We start from the raw sequence: 22,222 nt of genomic DNA, 5'->3' as shown, positions 1-22,222 counted from the left end.
TAAATGAAGCAGGCAAAAAGGAATACAAACGTCTCAAAAATGACATCGACAGGAAGTGCAAAATGGCTAAGCAGGGATGGCTAGAAGACAAGTGTAAGGATGTAGAGGCTTATCTCACGAGGGGTAAGATAGATACTGCCTACAGGAAAATTAAAGAGACCTTTGGAGAGAAGAGAACCACTTGTATGAATATCAAGAGCTCAGATGGCAACCCAGTTCTAAGCAAAGAAGGGAAGGCAGAAAGGTGGAAGGAGTATATAGAGGGTTTATACAAGGGCGATGTACTTGAGGACAATATTATGGACATGGAAGAGGATGTAGATGAAGATGAAATGGGAGATAAGATACTGCGTGAAGAGTTTGACAGAGCACTGAAAGACCTGAGTCGAAACAAGACCCCAGGAGTAGAAAACATTCCATTAGAACTACTGACAGCCATGGGAGAGCCAGTCATGACAAAACTCTACCGTCTGGTGAGCAAGATGTATGAGACAGGCGAAATACCCTCAGACTTCAAGAAGAATATAATAATTCCAATCCCAAAGAAAGCAGGTGTTGACAGATGTGAAAATTACCGAACTATCAGTTTAACAAGTCACAGCTGCAAAATACTAACGTGAATTCTTTACAGACGAATGGAAAAACTGGTAGAAGCGGACCTCGGGGAAGATCAGTTTGGATTCCGTAGAAATGTTGGAACACGTGAGGCAATACTAACCTTACGACTTATCTTAGAAGAAAGATTAAGAAAAGGCAAACCTATGTTTCTAGCATTTGTAGACTTAGAGAAAGCTTTTGACAATGTTAACTGGAATACTCTCTTTCAAATTCTGAAGGTGGCAGGGGTAAAATACAGGGAGCAAAAGGCTATTTACAATTTGTACAGAAAACAGATGGCAATTATAAGAGGGGAGGGGCATGAAAGGGAAGCAGTGGTTGGGAAGGGAGTGAGACAGGGTTGTAGCCTCTCCCCGATGTTATTCAATCTGTATATTGAGCAAGCAGTAAAGAAAGCAAAGGAAAAATTCGGAGTAGGTATTACAATTCATGGAGAAGAAATAAAAACTTTGAGGTTCGCGGATGACATTGTAATTCTGTCAGAGACAGCAAAGGACTTGGAAGAGCAGTTGAACGGAATGGACAGTGTCTTGAAAGGAGGATATAAGATGAACATCAACAAAAGCATAACGAGGATGATGGAATGTAGTCAAATTAAATCGGGTGATGCTGAGGGAATTAGATTAGGAAATGAGACACTTAAAGTAGTAAAGGAGTTTTGCTATTTAGGGAGTAAAATAATTGATGATGGTCAAAGTAGAGAGGATATAAAATGTAGACTGGCAATGGGAAGGAAAGCGTTTCTGAAGAAGAGAAATTTGTTAACATCGAGTATAGATTTAAATGTCAGGAAGTCGTTTCTGAAAGTATTTGTATGGAGTGTAGCCATGTATGGAAGTGAAACATGGACAATAAATAGTTTGGACAAGAAGAGAATAGAAGCTTTCGAAATGTGGTGTTACAGAAGAATGCTGAAGATTAGATGGGTAGATCACATAACTAATGAGGAGGTATTGAATAGAATTGGGAAGAAGAGGAGTTTGTGGCACAACTTGACAAAAAGAAGGGACCGGTTGGTAGGACATGTTTTGAGGCATCAAGGGATCACAAATTTAGCATTGGAGGGCAGCGTGGAGGGTAAAAACCGTAGAGGGAGACCAAGAGATGAATACACTAAGCAGATTCAGAAGGATGTAGGTTGCAGTAAGTACTGGGAGATGAAGAAGCTTGCACAGGATAGAGTAGCATGGAGAGCTGCATCAAACCAGTCTCAGGACTGAAGACCACAACAACAACAACAACAACAACAAGCTATACCATGGACCTTGCCATTGGTGGGGAGGCTTGCATGCCTGAACGATACACATAGCCGTACCGTAGGTGCAACCACAACGGAATGGTATCTGTTGAGAGGCTAGGCAAACATGTGGTCCCTGAAGAGGGGCAACAGCCTTTTCAGTAGTTGCAGGGGCAACAGTCTGGATGATTCACTGATCTGGCCTTGTAACACTAACCAAAACGGCCTTGCTGTGCTGGTACTGTGAACGGCTGAAAACAAGGGGAAACTACAGCTGTAATTTTTCCCAAGGGCATGTAGGTTTACTGTATGGTTAAATGATGATGGCGTCCTCTTGGGTAAAATATTCCGGAGGTAAAATAGTCCCCCATTCAGATCTCTGGGCGGGGACTACTCAAGAGGACGTTGTTATCAGGAGAAAGAAAACTGGCATTCTACGAATCGGAGCGTGGAATGTCAGATCCCTTAACCGGGCAGGTAGGTTCAAAAAATACACTAAGCAGATTCAGAAGGATGTAGGTTGCAGTAAGTACTGGGATATGAAGAAGCTTGCACAGGATAGAGTAGCATGGAGAGCTTCATCAAACCAGTCTTAGGACTGAAGACCATAACAACAACATGGAACATTGGCATCAGAGGTACTGCTCATGGCCTAATAAAATTTTACATGAATAACTGAAAAGAGTTCGTACTGTTTAAAACTGAAAGTGGTCTTAACAAATCCAAAATCACTAACATAAAATATGAAGTGCCCCAGGGCTCAGTACATGGTCCACTTCTGTTTTTGATTTACATAAATGATGTAAGATATTGGATTCAAAGTTCAAAAATAGTTCTGAATATGGATGATACATCCATCATTTACAAAAAGGAATCATTTAACAAACTAGAGACCCACCATAATAATGTGACAAATCAAACTGTTCAGTATAATAATGAAAGCCACTTAAATGTAAGCAGTAGTGAAACATGTCTCATGGAGTTTAACGACAGTAGTTTTAATGATGAAATGAATTAGTAAAAGTGGAGTTTAGCGTAAAATTCCTCAGTTTAACAATTTAAAGCCATCTAAACTAGAATACACATGTTGTCACTGTAGCATGTAGGTGTCTAAGAATGCATTTGCAACTAACATTATTAGCAAGTTCTACAAAGACACTGTTGTCCTAAAAACTGCATGCCATGCTCTATTTTCCTCTCACCTGATTCACGGAATAGAAATTTGGGGAGCCGCGATCAAAGCAAATCTATGTAAGCTATTGCTACCCCAAAAAAGGGCTATAAGAATCATCTGTGGAACAAAATATAAGGAATCATGCTGTAGTTTGTTTCCAAAAACTGGTGTACCACCCGTAGTGAACATGTGGATTCTAAAAGCCATATTAAATGAAACGATGGAAAATCCAGGAAGGAATGTAACAATATTATGAAAAGGGTAGTTGCTACTAACCATATAATGGAAATGCTGAGTCGCACGCGCACGCAAATGCAACTCACACACATGACTGCAGTCTCTGGCAGCTGAAGCCACATTGTGAGCAGCAGCACCATTGCATGATGGGAGTGGGGGTAAGGAGCAGGCTGGGGTAGGGAGAGGGAGGTATAGCAAGGTGGCATGGGGGATTGTGAAGTGCTGCTGAGGAGCATGCAGGGACGAGGTGGAGAGAGGATAGGGCAGCTAGGTGCAGTCAGAAGTTTAAATGGAGGGAAAGGGAGCGGTGGGGTGTAGTAGAAAAGGAAAGAAGTAAAAAGACTGGGTGCGTTGGTGGAATGGGGAGCCGTGTAGTGCTGGAATGGGAACAAGAAAGGGGTCTGGAGGGTGAGGATAATGACTAATGAAGGTTGAGGCCAGGAGGGTTACAGGAACGTAGGAGAGTTCCCACCTGCACAATTCAGAAAAGCTGGTGTTGGTGGGAAGGATCTGTGTGGCATAGGCTGTGAAGCAGTCATATTAAAGCCATATTACTTGTTAAAAGAATGCAGCCCAACATTTGTTCTTATTTGTATCAGTCCAATACCAGAAATAAAGAAAAATTTTATACCAGCAGCCACTGAACAGCACTTTACGAAAAGGGTCCACAATATGGAGGTTTAAGGTTTGCTAATGCACTGTCCAATAAAGTTATGACCCTACCCACAATGTAGCTTAAATTTCAACTAAAGGAGTCCCTGTTACAAAATCGCTTTTACACATTAAACGAATATCAAACTTATATGCAGAACAAGAAGTGCTTCAAAAAATATGTAAATAATGTTAAGCACACCATTTTATTTGTAATTTAATCCTTATGTTAATCAATGACATATTCAGAAGAATGTATTACTGTGCTATGTATCAAGAATTGTAATTGTTTTTATACATATAGAATTAGACATGCGACACATATGTATATAAATTGCCAGTTCACTTCTTTCAACATCTCAGTGAAACTCTCCCATGGGTCAGACAAACCTGTGACCATCATGTTGCCGTTTTCCGTATATGTTCAGTATTCCCTGCTGGTCCTGTATGATACAGGTCCCACATACTTCAGCAATGTTCTAGGATGGACCACACAACTGATTTGTAAGTTATCTCCTTGGTAAACTGACTGCATTTCTTCAGTAGTCTAAGAATAAAATGAAGTCTGTCACTTGCAATACCAATGACTGAATCTATGTGACCATTCCATTCCATATCCCTACAAAGTGTTATATCCATGTATTTGTATGAGTTGACTGATTCCAATTGTAACACATGTATTATGTAATCTAGTTATGTTTGAACTTAAACATTATTTATCATTTAAGTTAATAGGTTTCAGTAAAATCAAAATACATTTCTATAAAGCCTGGATGTCAATCTTACTAGTGAGTGGTGACATCATTATCAAAGTTGTCTACTAGCTCAAAATGTTTCCGCCATTAGGCACAGTAGTAGAATTTTCAATTAACAGAGGAAGCCACAGCCAATTCTGGGAATAGTTCTGCAAATTATGAGCTTCACTGAAACCCATGTGTGAGGCTAGTCTTCTCAGCCTTCTCTAGTAGTTGCTGGTATGAAACAAATATGAACTTGGAGCCAGCTCCAGCGTGTGCCACAGTCTGCAGTTGTTTGCCCCCACGTTCCCTCAGTGTCTGCCAGAAATGCACCTTCAACATGTTGAATGAGGCCTCAAGGCATACACACTGGATGTGCCTGGTGTTCCTTCCCATCCGTTGCTGCCATTTCCCTAAAGGGTACCATTATTAATCACAAGTTCTAACTTCCGACAATTAATAGATCCTATTTGTCGGTATTTGATTTCTCTTGAAAAAGATACAGCAGGTTTCCCAACAGGTGAAGTGAGTCTCACCAGCTCACTTTCAGTTTCAGCTAGTTGGTTAGGAAGATCAAAATAAAACCCTGAGTTCTACCTGATCCTTGTCTCCCCTGTGCAGGGTGCTTAGCCCACCACCGACATGCCAATCACACTCAAGTGGACAAGTACTCTGTACTTGATATAGAGGAGATGGGATGTATTGCAATCTGCCATCTGCTTTACTTACAACTGACATTATATTGTCATTCCATTTCATATCCTTATAAATCATTACACCCTGGTATTTTTATGAGTTGATTGATTCTAACTATGATTTAGTGAAATTATAATCACAGGCCAACTGTTTTCACTTTGTGAAGTGCATAATTTCACATTTCTGAATATTCAAAGCAAGCTACTTACATTGCATCACTTTGAAGTATTTTCAAGATCTAGATAACATTTGTGCAGCTTCTTTATGACAGCACTTCATTATAGGCAAGTGCATCATCTGCAAAAAGTTTGATTTTTTATTAATATTGTTTGCAAGGTCATTAATATACAACATAAATGGCAAGGGGCCCGACACCCCTCCCTGGGGTACATCTGAAGTTACTTCTACATCTGATGATAACTTTCCATTCAAGATAACATGCTGTGTTCTCCCTACCAAAAAGTCCTCAATATAGTCACAAATTTCATTTGATACCCCATATGCTCATAGTTTTGACAATAAGTGTAGGTGTGGTACTGAGTCAAATGCTTTTCAGAAACCAAGAAATACTGCATCTACCTGGTTGCCTTGATCCAAAGCTTTCAGTATGTTATGTGAGAAAAGTGCGAGTTGCATTTCACATGATCAATGTTTTCAAAATCCATGCTGGTTGGCATTGAGGAGGTCATTCTGTTCAAGATACCTCATTATGTTTGAGCCCAGAATATGTTCTAAGATTGTACTATAAATCAATGTCAAAGATATTGGATGATAGTTTCGTGGATCACTTCTACTATCCTTCTTGTGGACGGGTGTGACCTGTGCCTTTTTCCAAGAACTGGACATGGTTTTATGTTCAAGGGATCTACAACAGATTACAGTTAGAAGAGAGGCTAACTCAGCCAAAAATTCAGTAAGAATCTCACAGAGAGCCTATCGGGGCCTGGAGCTTCGTTCAGTTTTAATGACTTCAGGCGTTTTTTCAATGTCACTGACAATACTATTTATTTCAGTCATCTTTTCAGTGGTATGAGAATTATGTTGGAACAATTTTCCTGCATTTTCCTTTGTAAATGAACTTTTGAAAATGGTTAGTGAGTGACTGGACACTAACTTTGGTGCCAATAGGAGCCTCTCAATATGACCAGAATTTCTTTGGATTTTATGAAATATCTTTTGGCAGCATTCTGCTGTGGTAGACATTGAAGGTTTCTTGCATTGTTCATGTGATAGCAAAACATGTTTCATTCACTCCTCTATCCATAGCCCTACACCTATTATACAGTAGTTCCTGTTTATTTAGAAGTTTTTTTACAGTCACTGTGAGGGCTACATCACGGATGGTTCCTACCATGTCTGTCAAGTGATAGTCAACTATTCTTTTAAATCTGAGTCTTACTTCCATTATATGTTCCTGCCCTGAGATAAAAGTTTCAAGTTCCTCATTGAGTCATAGCAATACTACATCAGTATCGAGTTTATTGGACATATAAATCTTTCTGCTTGTTTTACTTTCCTTTTGTACTTTCATAATCATTGTTGCTACAACTGACTCATGGTCACTGACACCAGTTTCAATGTGGACATCCTCAAAGAGGTCAGGTCTGTTTATTGCCATGAGATCTAATGTAAACTGCCAAGAGCTGATAATAAAAATTTCTTTATTATACAGCCTATTTCAGTTCATCATGTATTCTTTCTGGGGACAGTCCTGCAGGTAGCTGAGTATATATGTGTGTTTGGGAAGCAAAGGAGCACAAAAGTTTTTTAAATTAGGTGACTCTCCATCCAGTCCAGATAATGATAGTTATAGAGGCCTGGAAGTGTCAGTATAAGATGCAAAGAAATGCCCCCTACAGGCGAGAGTGTAATAACCCTAGTAATTAAATACCACACCATTCTAATAAAGTGCCAGGGTTTGAAGCACTTCTAAAAAGCTGTGGAGTTCACATAAACACTAGATACATAAAACTGCTTAAAACCTGAAACTTATAGCAGTGAGGTGTCTGGGGAAAATCTGGATATATATCAGAACGATAGTAGTTAAAACAGAGCAAGCTGGAATCTCTGATCTGCTCTTAATAAACACCTGCTCATAATTATTTTTTGTATTGTAATTAGTTTTGTTTAAAAACATGTTTATTAGAAATTATGACTAATTGAAAATTCTACTACAACATCTAATGGGGAAAACATTTTGGGCTAATAGCTTTGATACTGATGACACCACTCACTAGAGATCAACATCCACACTTTATAGAAATGTATTTTCATTTTACCAAAACCAGTTAACTTAAAAGATAATTAATGTTACAGTTCAAACATACCTGGACTACACCATTGATTTTACATCACCCTGTACATTGTTGTAAATATTTTAATATTTGCAACAGCTTACAAGACGATGTGTAATCAGTGGTCCAAAGAGTATAAAAATCTATGTGCCATTACTATTGCAAATAGTAATACAAATTACATTGTCAGTAGTAAAAACTTACCATACACTGCTTAAAATATTACAAGGCATAACAGTTAGCAAATCGTCATCTCTGTTTCTCAGTGATATATGATGCTGCAGTAGCTGTAAAAGAATTTTGCCAGTGTCTACTACTCCAAAATTTGCTGCAACTTGCTGAGTTCTTGACAGTGTAGCTAATGATTTGGTATTGCCAAGAGGAATTTCAAGAAATTCAATTTGACAAAATGAACTCTTTCAAAATTATGGTACGTATTTATTGTATAAGACTGTAACAGAATTGGCTGGCAAAAGTCTGTCAGGAAACTGAGGCTCTCTTGGCTGAATCTCCACTGCTTGTATATATTTCTAATAATCACTGCTTATGTCATCCATTATTGGAAATAGAAAATTTATCTTTTACAATCAAAACCTTGCTGGTGTTTTCCAACTGGCTACATCCAGTTGCACATTAATTTGTTCCTCTCACATTGAAACATAAATTTTTACACAGCTTTTAGCTTTTAGTATTGAAATTTATAAGATATATTTGATGGTAATGCATTTTATTTAGTTGCTTATATCATGTAGGTTATTAGCTGGAAAATGTTCCTAACATTTGCACGACCTTATTCCATAAATACTAACAAAAAGTTAGTTTCACTTCTTCTAAAAGGTATTCTGGAATTACAAAATGAGAGTTGGTTAAGTTTTTATGTTCAAATATTGATTAGTAACAGCCAATCAGTGCAGAGATATATGTATGCTTGCTAAGTTCAAAATGAAATTAATGTCAGAATATGAATCAGTATAATAAATTAAGTTCTAAAAAACCAGATAAATGTAATAAATTGTTACAAAATTTATAGAAGCCTATAAATAGGGCAACTTGATGTCTGAGGTCAAATTTCATCTCATATTTATCCTAATGGTCACATATTGGTATGTTTCATGCTCTCCTTCCATGAAGAAATGTTTCCTATTGACAAAGTAATTAATGTAATTATTTGGCAACTGTTATGACTTGTGGATTTCATATTACCCGCTGCCTTTGATTTTACATTGCTTTTTATACTGTTGTAAATATTTTATGATACCTGATGTTGGTTTGTGGGCCAAAATTGGTTGCATAACAAAGAAATTTTTATCAGTAGCTCTTGGCAGTTAATCAAGATGTTTTTCACGTCCTAGAATCATTGATAAAAATGCATGAGAACTTTCTAATAAATATAAAGCCTTTAATCCCAGATTTCAGGAGGAGGCAAACACCCCCTCTTGTCTCTGTCTCCCACCCCTATTGTAGACACCTATGTTTCCCAACATGAGAAGGGTTCTAAATCATCTTTTCTAGATAGTTTTCAGAGTAGTGTTTCACAGTACAGAGCAGGTGAGCAAAGAACCTCTTCATGAAGTCAGGATAGCTGTTTGGAACTTACGAAGATCTTCAGTGCTAATAAAATATTGTTAGAGTTCAATCAATTATTACAATGTTTACAAGATGCTGCTGTTCTGTACCACGCTTCGATCAGCTACATGTTGGATTCTAGCTGACATCTGTAGAATTATTTCAGCATCTGCAGGCCCAGGCGAAGTGTAGCAACCCTGGTGGTGTGGTGGGTTTCCAGCAAGGAAGCATGGCTGCTGCACAGTGTGAAATGGCTTCATGATGGCTGCTGGAATATACTTGGTCCCACTCTGAATTTTACAACGACCCTTGTGACCCATTAATGGTGTACCAGGTGTCAGTAGTCATGTGGTTGGTTGATCTCCTCCCTACTGGCCTGGTAGGTTTCTGCAACCTGAGGCAGCTGTGCCGTACAGGACTGGGGCCCAAAGAGGCCCTGTTGCTGGCTTCTGCATTGAAGTTTAGCACTGGCAGCACGCCACATTACGGTTTTGTCAGAAGACAATCAGTTTCTCCAGTAGTAGATGATATGCGGGAAGTTCATCAGGTCATGACTGTTATCTCTAGTACATCTTTGCCTAGTTTGTAGACTGCCCTGGAGCAGCTAGGACATAGATTAACTACAGTATCATAATTTTAGAATCAAGTGCTATTACTGTTAATGCCATCAGTCTTAATGATCAACTCTTGATGAGAGCTGAAATGCAGGAATATTTAAAGAGAGTTAGCATGAGGCTATGACACGAGGCTTTGTTCGTAATGACCACGTGTCCTCCTCATTCTGCTATATTCACTTAACAGGCTCTTAACTGTTATGTCAGTTCTTTGCTATGTGCTCTTGTGTAAGAGATGGAGTTTTTTGCACCATGTCTTACAAGCTAATGAATATGCTTGTCTTGCTTCCTTTGGTTTTCTGTCAGAGTCTTCTTTCTGCTGAATGCATATTCTCATTTGGCAAATAGTATCATTATGTGTCATGGTTCTGACCCGCTTGTGACTAACTGTCTTGCTTCCTGCTTCTGACTCTGTCTCTGGCATGACTTGATTTAACCTGTGGCAAAGTTAATGAGTTTTAATAAATATTTCTGATTTGCTACCCCTTACTATTCTTTACTGTAGTTATAAGGTTGTGTTGTCATGCTCACCACTATTAAACAAATCTATAATTAGCCCAATTGAAAGTCAGATAATTAAAACCTCCTCCAATTGTCGCAGTATGATTGGGGAGCTTAGGTATTAGTGAGCTGAGGTTTTCTCTCAAGTTTTCAGTTACATCTGAAGATGAGTCTGATGGTCGACAGAAGGATCCAGATATAATTTTATGCCCACTCCTCATATTGAGTCTTGCCCTAACAGCCTCACATGCAGCTTTAGTTTCTATCTTGGTAGAGCTGAGTTTCTTGTCTGCTGCAACAAATAGACCACCTCCATTTCCCATTAGCCTATCCTTCTAATGTACACTTAAATTTACCCCAAAAATCTCACAGCTGTCAACTTCAGGTTTCTACCAGCTTTCTGTACCTAGTATTGTGTGAGCTTCATTGGTTTTTAGGAGTGCTCCAAACTCTGGCACTTTGTAGTGAATGCTTTGGCAGTTAATCACAAGGATTTTAATACTGTCACCTGTTGGGGGGTATTTCCTTGGATCTGTCACTGATACATCAGGGTCAGCCACACCTAGTGGAGAGTGGCCTAATCTTAAAAAAATAAATAACTTGAGTGCAACCCAGACACAGCAAGCTAGGTGGACAGCAGCAGCTGACTTTTAGTGTGCGCCTGACCTGTTTAGGGAGTCCTACAATTTTCAACCCTCCTCCCATGTTTGAAAACAGCTTTCATACTGGGGCTGCATTGTAGCTGGTACAGTGTTTTACAAAACAGTAAACAAAACAACTGTTAACATTGGCCTGCTTTTATCTTTTAATTTCTGGCTCTGTAAAGCTAAAATAATTACAACTCTCTAAGAACTGAAACAGTTAGTACACAAAAAGAGATACCTATTAAAGCAACAAAAAAACCTAGGATAAAAGTTACTAATTTTCTGAAACTTTTCAAAAAATTTCAAATATGTACGTGTTTTTTTATATAATTATATAATGAGGTAAGGGAATGATTGTTTTTGAACAAGGATACTGTTGCCAGTTGTTTCTAAAAAAAATCGTGAATTCAGTTTACAATTGGCTATATAGTATAAGTTTTTTGTTGCAATTGCAAATATTCAAAAATACACAATATATCTGGATACATGCAAGTATTGACACAATTAATGCAGGCTGTGTAAAAACAACATGAACAGTAAGAGATAAGAATCCAGAATTCAAATCAGCACATGAATCTGGCACATGTGGTCTCATAGAAAGGAAAATTTAGAAGTTGGCTTATACACTGAAATGACAAAAGTCATGGGATTCCTCCTAATATTGTATCAGATCTCCTTTTGCCTATGTAGTGCAGTAACTCAATGTGGTATGGATTCAACAAGTTGTTGCAAGTCCCCTGCAGAAATACTAAGCCATGCTGTGCCTATAGCCATCCCCAATTGCAAAAGTGTTGCCAGTGCAGAATTTTGTGCATGAATTGATGTCTCAAATCATTCAGTCAAACTTTTTAAAATTTCCTTCAAAGAAACCACAAACTGTAATAACTTCAAGTTGAACAAATATATTTCAAGGAAGATGCAATACATGAAAGTCACAGATCAAGTAAATAGAGTACGACGTGTGTACACTTTAACAGTCGAATCATAACTGAGTCCAAGTCTAGCGGCCGCTGGCTGGCTGGCCGCTTAGGTGGTGCTGCTGCTGCATGGCTCGCAGACAGCACCACATGTAGAGGATGCGCCTAACTGCGCGGCAGCACTTTGAAAGATCGGCGAGATCCTTTGAATTTTTTGCACAGGTCTTGATGGAGGTGGCCTGTAGATTGCTAACATCCATAGGTGTTGTTTGATTGGCTGTAAAGTCTCGAGGAGGCGGCTTCCCGGACGGACAGAACTGTCCCCGATGATAACGAGTCGAGATGACAGGAGACGTGGGGGTCGAATCTGCTGGGGCCCCGTGCACCAATCTGCCCGTTGCGGCAAGTCCAGTTGTTATAACATTGTAACAGGAGACATGGGCGATGTGTCCGCGTCCGAAGGAGAAGGAGGCGAGTAGTGTTGCTCCAACAGATGATGGTCATCTGGTTCCTGCATGGGCACGTCTCCTGGTGGCATTAGTTCTTGTGGTGGCACCGATATGATGGTGAGAGGACTGCGTTGTGAGTAATGGAGATTCCAGTATCCTGAGCATCAGGTAGAGCCGAAGGTGGTGTAGTGGCATCCGGAACAGGCGTTGCTGGCACACGAGGCCGAAGCTATTCCAAATGACGCACTGCAACACCCGTGTCCATCTGAATTTCATACAGGCGTCGGCCATGGTGTCGTAAGATGCGACCAGGACTCCATTTTGGCCGCCTGCCATATCCCCGTACCCATACAAGGTTGTCGGCCGTGAACCGGCCAAGCGAAGGCACCCGCGGCCGTGAGGTGGAAGGCCACAGAAGATGAAGTGGTGTGCGGGGCTGTCGGCCATGTAAGAGCTCAGTCGGGCTGTGGTCGCCCATGGGGGTGAAATGGTAAGAAGCCAGAAATTGGAGAAGCACATCATCAGCAGCAGAAGATGTCAGGAGTTTCCTCATCTGAGCCTCAAATGTGCGGACCAGCTGTTCAGCCTCACCGTTTGACTGTGGATGGAACAGAGGGGGCGTGATATGCACGACGCCATGACGGGCACAAAAATCCGCAAAATCGGAAGAGGCAAATTGCGGACCATTATCAGTAACAAGAGTAGAGGGAAGGCCTTCCAAAGAGAAAATGCGAGCTAGAGCATTGGGGGTTGCCGCAGTGGTAGGCGACGTGCAACGGACAATGAAAGGAAAGTTAGAGTAGGCATCAATAACGAGAAGCCAATAAGTATCTAAAAAAGGTCCCGCGAAGTCAGCATGAATACACTCTCATGGCTTCTCAGGCGAAGGCCACAGTGACAAAGATGATTTCGGGGCGGCGGCCTGTGACGCACAAGGGCCTCAGGCAGCGACCATGTGTGCAATTTCAGAGTCGATGCCGGGCCAGTACACATGACAGTGCGCCAGAGATTTTGTGCAAGACACACCCCAGTGCCCTTGGTGAAGGAGGCGCAAGACCGAAGCACGCAAAGACGCAGGTACCACGACACGCGGCGAAGCATTGTCAGTGGAGAGGAGGATAACACCATCTCTAGCCGTAAGGCGGTAGCGGAAAGCGTAGTAGTTCTGCAGCGGATCAAAAGTCTTAGCGGATGGACGATCTGGCCAACCCTTCTGAATACAGCGTAAAACCCGGGAGAGGGTAGGGTCAGAACCCATAGCAGCCGCCAGCCGGTCCCCGGTGATGGGGAACCCATCCACAACCCGCTGCTCGGCAACATCCAGGTGGAAACACAAAAGTTTGTCCATATCGAATGCCAGATCAGGACCCATGCGAAGGTGAGACAGAGCATCAGCATTCGCATGTTGAGCCGTCGGCCGGAAATGAATTTCATAATTTAAACGAGACAAGTAAAGAGCCCAATGCTGGAGGCGGTGTGCAGCCTTGTCGGGAAGTGACGTTGATGGATGAAACAAGGAAACAAGTGGTTTGTGATCCATAACAAGATGAAATTTGGATCCATAGAGAAAAATACCAAACTTATGAACAGCATAAATAATTGCCAAAGCTTCTTTTTCAATTTGAAAATACTTTTGTTGGGCATGCGTCAGTGTTTTGGAGGCATAAGCAATGGGTTGTTCAGAACTGTCAGAAAAACGATGTGCAAGGACTGCACCGACCCCATATTGAGAGGCGTCCATGGCAAGAACAAGATGTTTGCCAGGTCGATAAGTAGCTAGCACAGGGTCTGTTTCAGCATAGCCTTCAATTTCTGGAAAGCCACATTGCATGACACGGACCAGTGAAAAGGCACGTTTTTATGCAACAGGGGATGCAACGGCTGAGCCACCGAAGCAGCAGATGGTAAAAACTTGTGATAGTATGCTATTTTCCCCAAGAAGGCCTGCAGTTCCTTAACAGATGTAGGGCGAGGAAGGGCATCGATCACAGTGACAGTTTGCTGAAGCAGACGAATACCATCCCGAGAGAGTTGAAACCCCAAGTACGTGATAGATGCCTGAAAAAATTTTGATTTCTGAAGATTACACTTAAGACCAGCAGTCTGTAAGACATGAAAAAGTGTGCGGAGATTCCGAAGATGTTCTTCAGTGGTGGAGCCAGTGACAACAATGTCGTCCTGGTAAGTTATACACCCAGGGACAGTGAGCAATAATTGTTCCAAGAATCGCTGAAAGAGAGCAGGGGCACTGGCAACCTGGAATGGCAATTGTTGGTATTGATAGAGGCTGAAAGGCGTGTTAAGGACCAGAAACTGCCAGGAAGCAGTGTCGAGAGGAAGTTGATGATAAGCTTCTGACAGGTCAAGTTTAGAAAAATACTGGCCTCCAGCAAATTTAGTGAACAATTCTTCAGGTCGAGGCATAGGGTAAGTGTCGATAAGGCATTGAGCATTTACAGTGGCTTTGAAATCACCACAGAGACGAATATCACCATTTGGCTTAGCAACGACAATGACAGGAGAGGACCATTCACTGAAAGTGACAGGAAGCAAGATCCCTGAAGCAGTGAGACGATCCAGCTCCCATTTGACCTGATCACGAAGGGCCACAGGAATGGGCCGAGCCCTAAAAAACTTAGGCTGAGCAGTGGGTTTGAGTGTGACATGAGCTTAAAAGTCGTTTGCATGGCCTAACGCCGGAGAAAAATGGGACAAAAATATCGTCGACAAGGAATCCAATTGAGCATAAGGAATAGCATCAGAGACGATATTGACAGAGTCATCTATGGAGAACCCAAAAACGTGAAAGGCATTGAAACCAAAAAGATTCTCTGTGTTACTATGGCCGACCACAAATATGGGAACAGTGTGAACGACAGAGTTTTAAGATACCTCAGAATCAAGTTGTCCCAAGAGAGAAATCTTCTGCCTAGTGACAGGTGACAAGTGACAGGATTGGAGAACACAACTGAAGATACGTCTGAGAATTGATGATAGTGGCAGCAGAACCAGTATCCACCTGCGAACATCTCGACCAAATATTTGGACAGTGAGGAATAACTTCCCTGAAAGGGAAGAAGTACAATTGACAGACAACACAGAATCAGAATCAGCATCATGTTCATGAACATCATGTATGCGGTCGGATTTGCAAACGGATGACACATGACCCTTTTTTTTGCATTTGTGACACACGGCCCAACATTGTGGACAATCTTCTCATGAATGTTTTGTAAAACACCGCGGCCATGAAGGAAGCTGCCGTGGGTTTTGCTGCAGTTTCGTAGAGGTTTGTTTACAGTTAGGCCAAGGCTGCACTTGGGAGCATACTGCGGCCACGTCGGCCAGCGGTGACACGCCACACGATTCGTCAACATTGCACAGAGGTTGTATTTCCCCGACGTAGCCCCATGCCTCTATTTGCGCTCCAGCGGCGCAAGAAATTTCAAAAGACTGAGCGATGGATAGGACTTCATCTAGAGTCAGATTTGCCAACTGAAGGGGACGTTGCTTAACTTCTTTGTCGGGTGCCGATCGGATAATAGCACCCCGTACCATGGAATCGGCGTAGGATTCTTTGTGAATTTCAGTAACAAATTGACACTTTTTACTGAGGCCGTGAAGTTCAGCAGCCCAAGCGCAATAGGATTGATTCAGTTTTTGACAATGATAAAAGGCAACACGAGAGGCTACCACATGCGTTTGCTTTTGAAAATAGACGGACAGAAGTGAGCACATTTCAGCAAAGGACAAAGACACAGGATCTTTCAAAGGAGCCAATTGCGACAAGAACCGATACATTTGAGGTGAAATCCATGAAAGGAAGAGAGGCTTATATGTTTGTTTGTCCGGGACATGAAATGCCAAGAAGTTCTGTCGAAGATGTTTTTCGTAATCAGACCAGTCTTCCGCCGTCTCGTCATTAGGAGAAAAGTAGGTAGAGACAACGACGAGAGACGCCCCGCATTTGATGCCGCGATGAAATCACGAATTGCATTTGTGAGAAGCGTTTGCTGTTCTATGAGACCTTGCAATAGTTGCTCTAAAGTAGCCATAGAAACATGTGGGTCAATGATGGAAAAGAAAAATCCCATCCTCTTCGCCAATTGTAATAACTTCAAGTTAAACAAATATATTTCAAGGAAGATGCAATACATGAAAGTCACAGATCAAGTAAACAGAGTAAGGCGTGTGTACACTTTAACAGTCAAATCATAACTGAGTCCAAGTCTAGCGGCCGCTGGCTGGCTGGCCGCTTAGGTGGCGCTGCTGCTGCATGGCTGGCAGACAGCGCCGCATGTAGAGGACACGCATAACTACACGGCGGCACTTTGGAAGATCGGCGAGTCACAACACAAACAATTTTGGCCAGGTGACATGGCCCATTGCTGTCCATAAAAATTCCATAATTGTTTGGGAACATGAAATCTATGAACAGCTGCAAGTGGTCTCCAAGAGATTCTGTTGGACCAGAGGACCCAGTCCACTCCATGTAAACACAGCCCACACTATTATGGAGCTACCACCAGCTTGCACAGTGCCTTGTTCACAACCTGGATCCATGGCTTCATGGGGTCTGTGCCACACTCAAACCCTACCCTCAGCTCTTGCCAACTGAAATTGGCACTCATATGACCAGGCCATAGTTTTCCAGTCATCTAACCTCCAGCCGATATGGTCACAAGCCTAGGAGAGCCACTGTTAGCAAAGGCACTCGCATTTGTCATCTGCTGCCATAGCCCACTAATGTCAAGTTTTGCTACACTGTCCTAATGGATACATTCATCGTACACCTCGCATTGATTACTTTGGTTCGTTCATGCACTGCTGCTTGTATGTTTGCACTGATGACTCTATGCAAATGACGCTGCTCTCGGTCCTTAAATGAAGGCTGTTGGCCACGGTGTTGCCCATGGTGAGAGGTAATTCCTGAAATTTTGTATTCACAGCACACTCTTGACACTATGGATCTGAGAATATTATATTCCTTAATGATTTCCAAAATGGAATGTCCCTTGTGTCTAGCTCTAACTACCATTCCACATTCAAAGTCTGTTAATTTCCATCATGTGGCCATAACCACATTGGAAACCTTTTCACATGAATCATCTGAGTACAAATGACAGCTCCACCAAAGCCTTACCCTTTTATACCTTGTGCACATGATACTACCACCATCTGTATATGTACATATCACTGAGGAGGAAGTTCGGGTCGGTTTCACCAAACAACACTCCCATTTTACAGTAGTTCATTTATTCACCTCTTTACACAAACAAGGCTTACAAAGAACTGAATGGCGGAACTGCAAAAAGATAATGTTTAGCTTAGTTCAAAGACGATACTTAGATCGATACTAGTGTCAACCTCATCGGCGCCACATAGCTCCCCCCCCCCACCCCCTCCGCCTGCAGTACAGAGTACTCTTGAAAGGCCGGAGGGGGGGGGGGGGGGGTAACTATAGCGTCGTCAGGGATGGTCCGCGGGAGCTGGACCACAGTCAGCTCGACAGCATCGTCGGGGAGGTGAGTGGGTAGGTGTCGTGACGGAAGGTCCGGCCAACGAACCTGGAAGTCGTTGAAGCGCGCTGGGCGTCGTACTGGGCGTGTGTGCTGGACGAGCGGGGACCGACAGGTAGGCCGGTGGTTTGCGGGAGGAACGGAGCGACGACGACGATGTCTCCGGTGGGCATGGCGAACACACGAAGCATGTCCAGGTAGACGTCGGGCAAGAGGGGAACACATTTCACCAGGTGGCAGGGAATGGCGGAGATTGTGTAATGAGCACCAGATGAAGGGAAACACCTGATGAACAGTGTATCATCGTGTAGTATTATAGAGATGTCATGGATTATGTCCGGGGGAACAGGCACAAACACCTCGAGCGAGGGCACGTTGAAGATGGGGTGGTGGTGGTGGGGGGGGGGGGGGGGGGGGATGAGAAACCTCGACAGGGTGAGGCAGGCAAAGGGGGAGAGGTCGAAAGCACCGGCGAAGGGCCCAGCAGTGAGGGAGTGATCATAGGTAAGCTCAATGTGGGGAGCATGTGATCACTTGATGGAGTGCGTGAGACCGGAGTAGAGGGCGATGTCGGAGAAGAGCTTGACGATTAGAGTTGGAAGTCCAACATGGAGCGAGTGGTCGGAGCGTTGTGAGCCACGACAGTGAGTGGCGTGGTCATGGCCTGAAGGGGGGGAGAAGCGGGCTCGACATGAGTAGGCTTTAAGTCTGTTGAGAGAGACTGTAACAGCTGAATCTTTTATCTGGATGTCATAGGTGTTGGCTGAGTGCCGGAGAACTCGGTACAGGCCGGTATATGGAGGTTGGAGGGGAGCACAGACAGTGTCATCTCGGAGCATGACATACTCACAATTGTCCAGAGATTTCGTGACGTGAACCTTAGGGCGGGAATGGCTGGCGGGCAGAGGGATGTGGACGTTGATGAAGTGGCGTCTGACGCGGTCCACGAAGGAAGGTAAGTCAGACTGAGGGAGAAAAGCGGAAGGGCTCACAAGTTCGCCAGGGAGAACAATGTTCTGGCCGTATACGAACTCGGCTATTGTGCCTTTGAGGTAGCACAAGGGGAAGGGCCTCCGTCCATAGAGAGTCGTGGCATCGAAGAGCCGCCTTGAAAGTGCGGTGCCAGCGCTCAACTAGCCCATTACTTTGCGGGTTATATGCTGTGGTATGGATGCGACGGATGCCGCAAATCTTACAAATCTCGTTGAACAGGGCTGACTCAAATTGTCTGCCCTGGTCAGTCATGATGATAGCTGGCCATCCAAAACGCGATACCCATGATTCGACGAAAGCTCGAGCAACAGTTTCTGCCATGATATTGGGGAGGGGGACAGCCTCGACCCAGTGAGTTGTTCGGTCGATAGACGACAGAACATAATGAAAGCTGTTAGAGGGGGGGAGAGGGCCGACAATGTCAATATGAATATGTTGGAAACACCCAGGAGGGATTGAAAAGGCACCAAGGGGGGTGAAGTGTGCTTGTGTACTTTGCAGCATTGGCACGCGACGCAGGAGTTGGCATGAGGGGGCGTAACGTGCCTGTACTGTCGTCGCACCAGATCTCACCAGAAATGCCAGGGAAGGTGGTGCGGACGAAGTATAGTGAAGAGGTAGAGTCTGAAACCAGGTTTTGCATGTCCTCGTCAGCGGGTTGAAGGTTAGGCAGGTCAGAGAGGTCTAACAGCGAATGAACGGCGTCGACTTGTGAAAGGAAATCAGCAACTATATTGTCAGCACCCTTTATGTGTCTGACATTGGTGGTGAACTGAGATATGAAGTCCATGAAGTGGCGAGGAGGCGGGTCAGCTGGCGGGTTTGTAATGGCCGCAGCCAGGGGTTTGTGGTCTGTTAAAACATAGAAAGGGCATCCCTCAACGTCAGTCTTAAAATGCTTGATCACTTAGTAGACCATGAGCAACTCCCTGTCAAACATGGAATATTTCCGTTGTGCATTGGTGAGCTTGCGCGAGAAGAATTGCAGAGGCAAAGTTTGGCCGTCGACTGTCTGGCTAAGGACAGTGTCGATGGCAGTATTGCTCGCGTCTGTGGTGATGAAAAGCTGCGCATTGGGATGAGGATGCGTGATGGTGCAGGCCTCAGCAAGATGATTTTTGAGGGCAGTGAAAGAGGCAGTCATAGCAGGGGCCGAGATCCAGAAGTCTTGGTGCCTGCCAAGACGTCCGTCAGTGGAGCCTGAATCTCCGCAGCCTGAGGTAGATGTCAGCAATAATAATTAACCGCCCCAGAAAGTGCCGGAGCTCTTTGAATGACGAAGGTCTGGGTAGGTTTAGTATTGTTTGTACTTTCTCAGGGGGTGGTGAAATGCCGCCGGCAGAGACCCGAAAACCAAGAAAAGTGGCAGCGGGTTGATGAAGCTGCAATTTGTCCTGGTTGGTCTCGATGCCTGCTGCCGTGAGAATGTTCATAACAGTTTGCACATGTCGCATGTTGTCCTCGAAAGAGGAGCTGAACACAAGAATGTCATCAAGACATGCAAAGCAGAATTTTAGTTCGAATAGCACTTCGTTGATGAAGCATTTCCAGGTCTGGGTTGCGTTTTTCAGACCGAAGGGCATGAATCGAAACTGAAATAACCCGATCGGGGTGGTGATTGCTGTCTTCTCGATGTCTTCAGGTGCCATGGGGATCTGGTGGTAGGCCCGTTTGCAATCAATGACAGAGAATGTGGTCGCACCTGCGAGGGAACTGGTAAAGTCGGCAATGTTGGGTATGGGGTAGGTGTCCATAATTGTTCATGCATTTAGTGGGCAGTAGTCTCCGCACATGCGCCATGACCTGTCTTTCTTGGGTGTCATATGTATGGGTGTAGACCAGCTACTGGCAGAGGGTTCAATGACGCTGGAGCTTAGTAGTTCAGAAATCTGTTTTTTAAGGTTGGAGAGGCGCTCGGGACAAAGTCGACGTGGTTTACTGGAGATCGGGGGGCCTGGTGTGAGGTGAAGCTTGTGAACCGTGCCATTGATGATGACGGAAATGTTGCCGGTGGCACAGGAGGCGGTTTGTTTATAATGTGTGGCGGGCGGGGCAGGCGAGGCGTGGTCATGGTGTTCGGCCCAAAGCAGTGGCACCGTGGTCGGGTAAGCTCGGTAGAGGTCGTGAAGTGTTAGTGAGTCCATTGTCCAAGGACACAGCCTGTGGCAGCACTGTCGCAGGTGAAGTGCTAGGCGCGAGTGCACTGTGTCGCTGTGGTGGTTGCACGGTGGCGCGCAGGAGCCAAAGTTGCATAGTTTGAGGTGCTGTCCACGAGGGGAGGGGTAGGAGCTGTCAATTCGGGAACACGTGACACTCGTCGCGCATGCGCCCTCGTGTCCGGCCGAGTGTCAAATGCTGCCATGTTAGAGGGGTGTGGTCCTGTGGAACTGTCAGTACACATTATGGTAGACTTGATCGCACAGTTGTGAGGGGTAGCGGGAGGTAAGCACATGGAGGCTCGATTGCTGGGACTGCAAGCAGATTCGGCACACTTACTGACCTTGCTTTGTACTTTCTGCAGTGTCTGTAATTCCTTTGCTGTGTCAGAGAGCTGGAGCTGAGTTTCGTGGAGCCAAAGGGAGAGCTCGAAGTTTTCGGTGCGTAGGTGAGCGATGTTTTTAAGCTCGGCAAGGCACTTATGCGTGGTTTCTTGTAACATCGTCAACAGAGATGAGCATGTACGGATGAGATGAGCCCGGATAGATTTATCACGGGGACGTTTGCTCGACAGAGCACAGTGGAAGTGAGTCTTGGACGGGTGATGAAACACGGTGTTTCGCACTAGGTCCGGTGAAAGTTTGTGGTGTCGCAAGAAGTCAATGCCTAGTATAGGTTCGTCAATTTCGCACACTAAAAAAGTCCACATGAGTTTGCAGTTTGCGGAGAGTGAGACGACATGTGAAGTTGAACCCGAGCATTGTAGTTTGGTTGAATTCATGGCTTGCAGTGAAGTATGGTGAGGGCGGATGTTCGATGACGCTTAGGACGTGGGCAGCAGTGAAACATCGGCGCCTGTGTCCACTAGGAAAAAGTATCCCGACAAAATGTCTTTAATGTAAAGTCATCCACAATTATCCGGTCGTTCCCAGACAGAATGTAGCACTGGGGGGTGCCTGTCATGTTGCGCGCAGGAGGTGTTTGGGAAGTAGCAGGGTGGTCTGCAGTTCCGTGGCGCCTCACCAAACCGTGTGTAGAAGTAACAGTACGGGTGGTGCGGTTGCATTTCCTTCGGAACATTTGATGCCAGTGGCGGTGGCCGAGGTTCGGTGGCCACAGCAGGCTCAGTTGCAGGATGGGGCATGACCGTGGGCGGAGCCAATGACGTCCCAGTAGCTTGTTTACTGCTTTCCGGAGCGAGCGGAACAGTTGGCACAG

General features: G+C 44.0%; 1 protein-coding gene across 1 annotated transcript in view; it reads left to right on the top strand.

Moving 5' to 3' along the window:
- The window catches only part of LOC126252502 (ATP-dependent lipid A-core flippase-like), a 115,250-nt gene that overhangs the window by 79,764 nt on the left and 13,264 nt on the right, over positions 1-22,222 (top strand). The window lies entirely within an intron of this gene.

Source organism: Schistocerca nitens, chromosome 4 (assembly GCF_023898315.1).
Source record: "Schistocerca nitens isolate TAMUIC-IGC-003100 chromosome 4, iqSchNite1.1, whole genome shotgun sequence".
Classification (NCBI taxonomy): domain Eukaryota; kingdom Metazoa; phylum Arthropoda; class Insecta; order Orthoptera; family Acrididae; genus Schistocerca; species Schistocerca nitens.
Note: the sequence above shows the minus strand (reverse complement) of the source record. Positions and strands in the feature narration are given on the sequence as shown.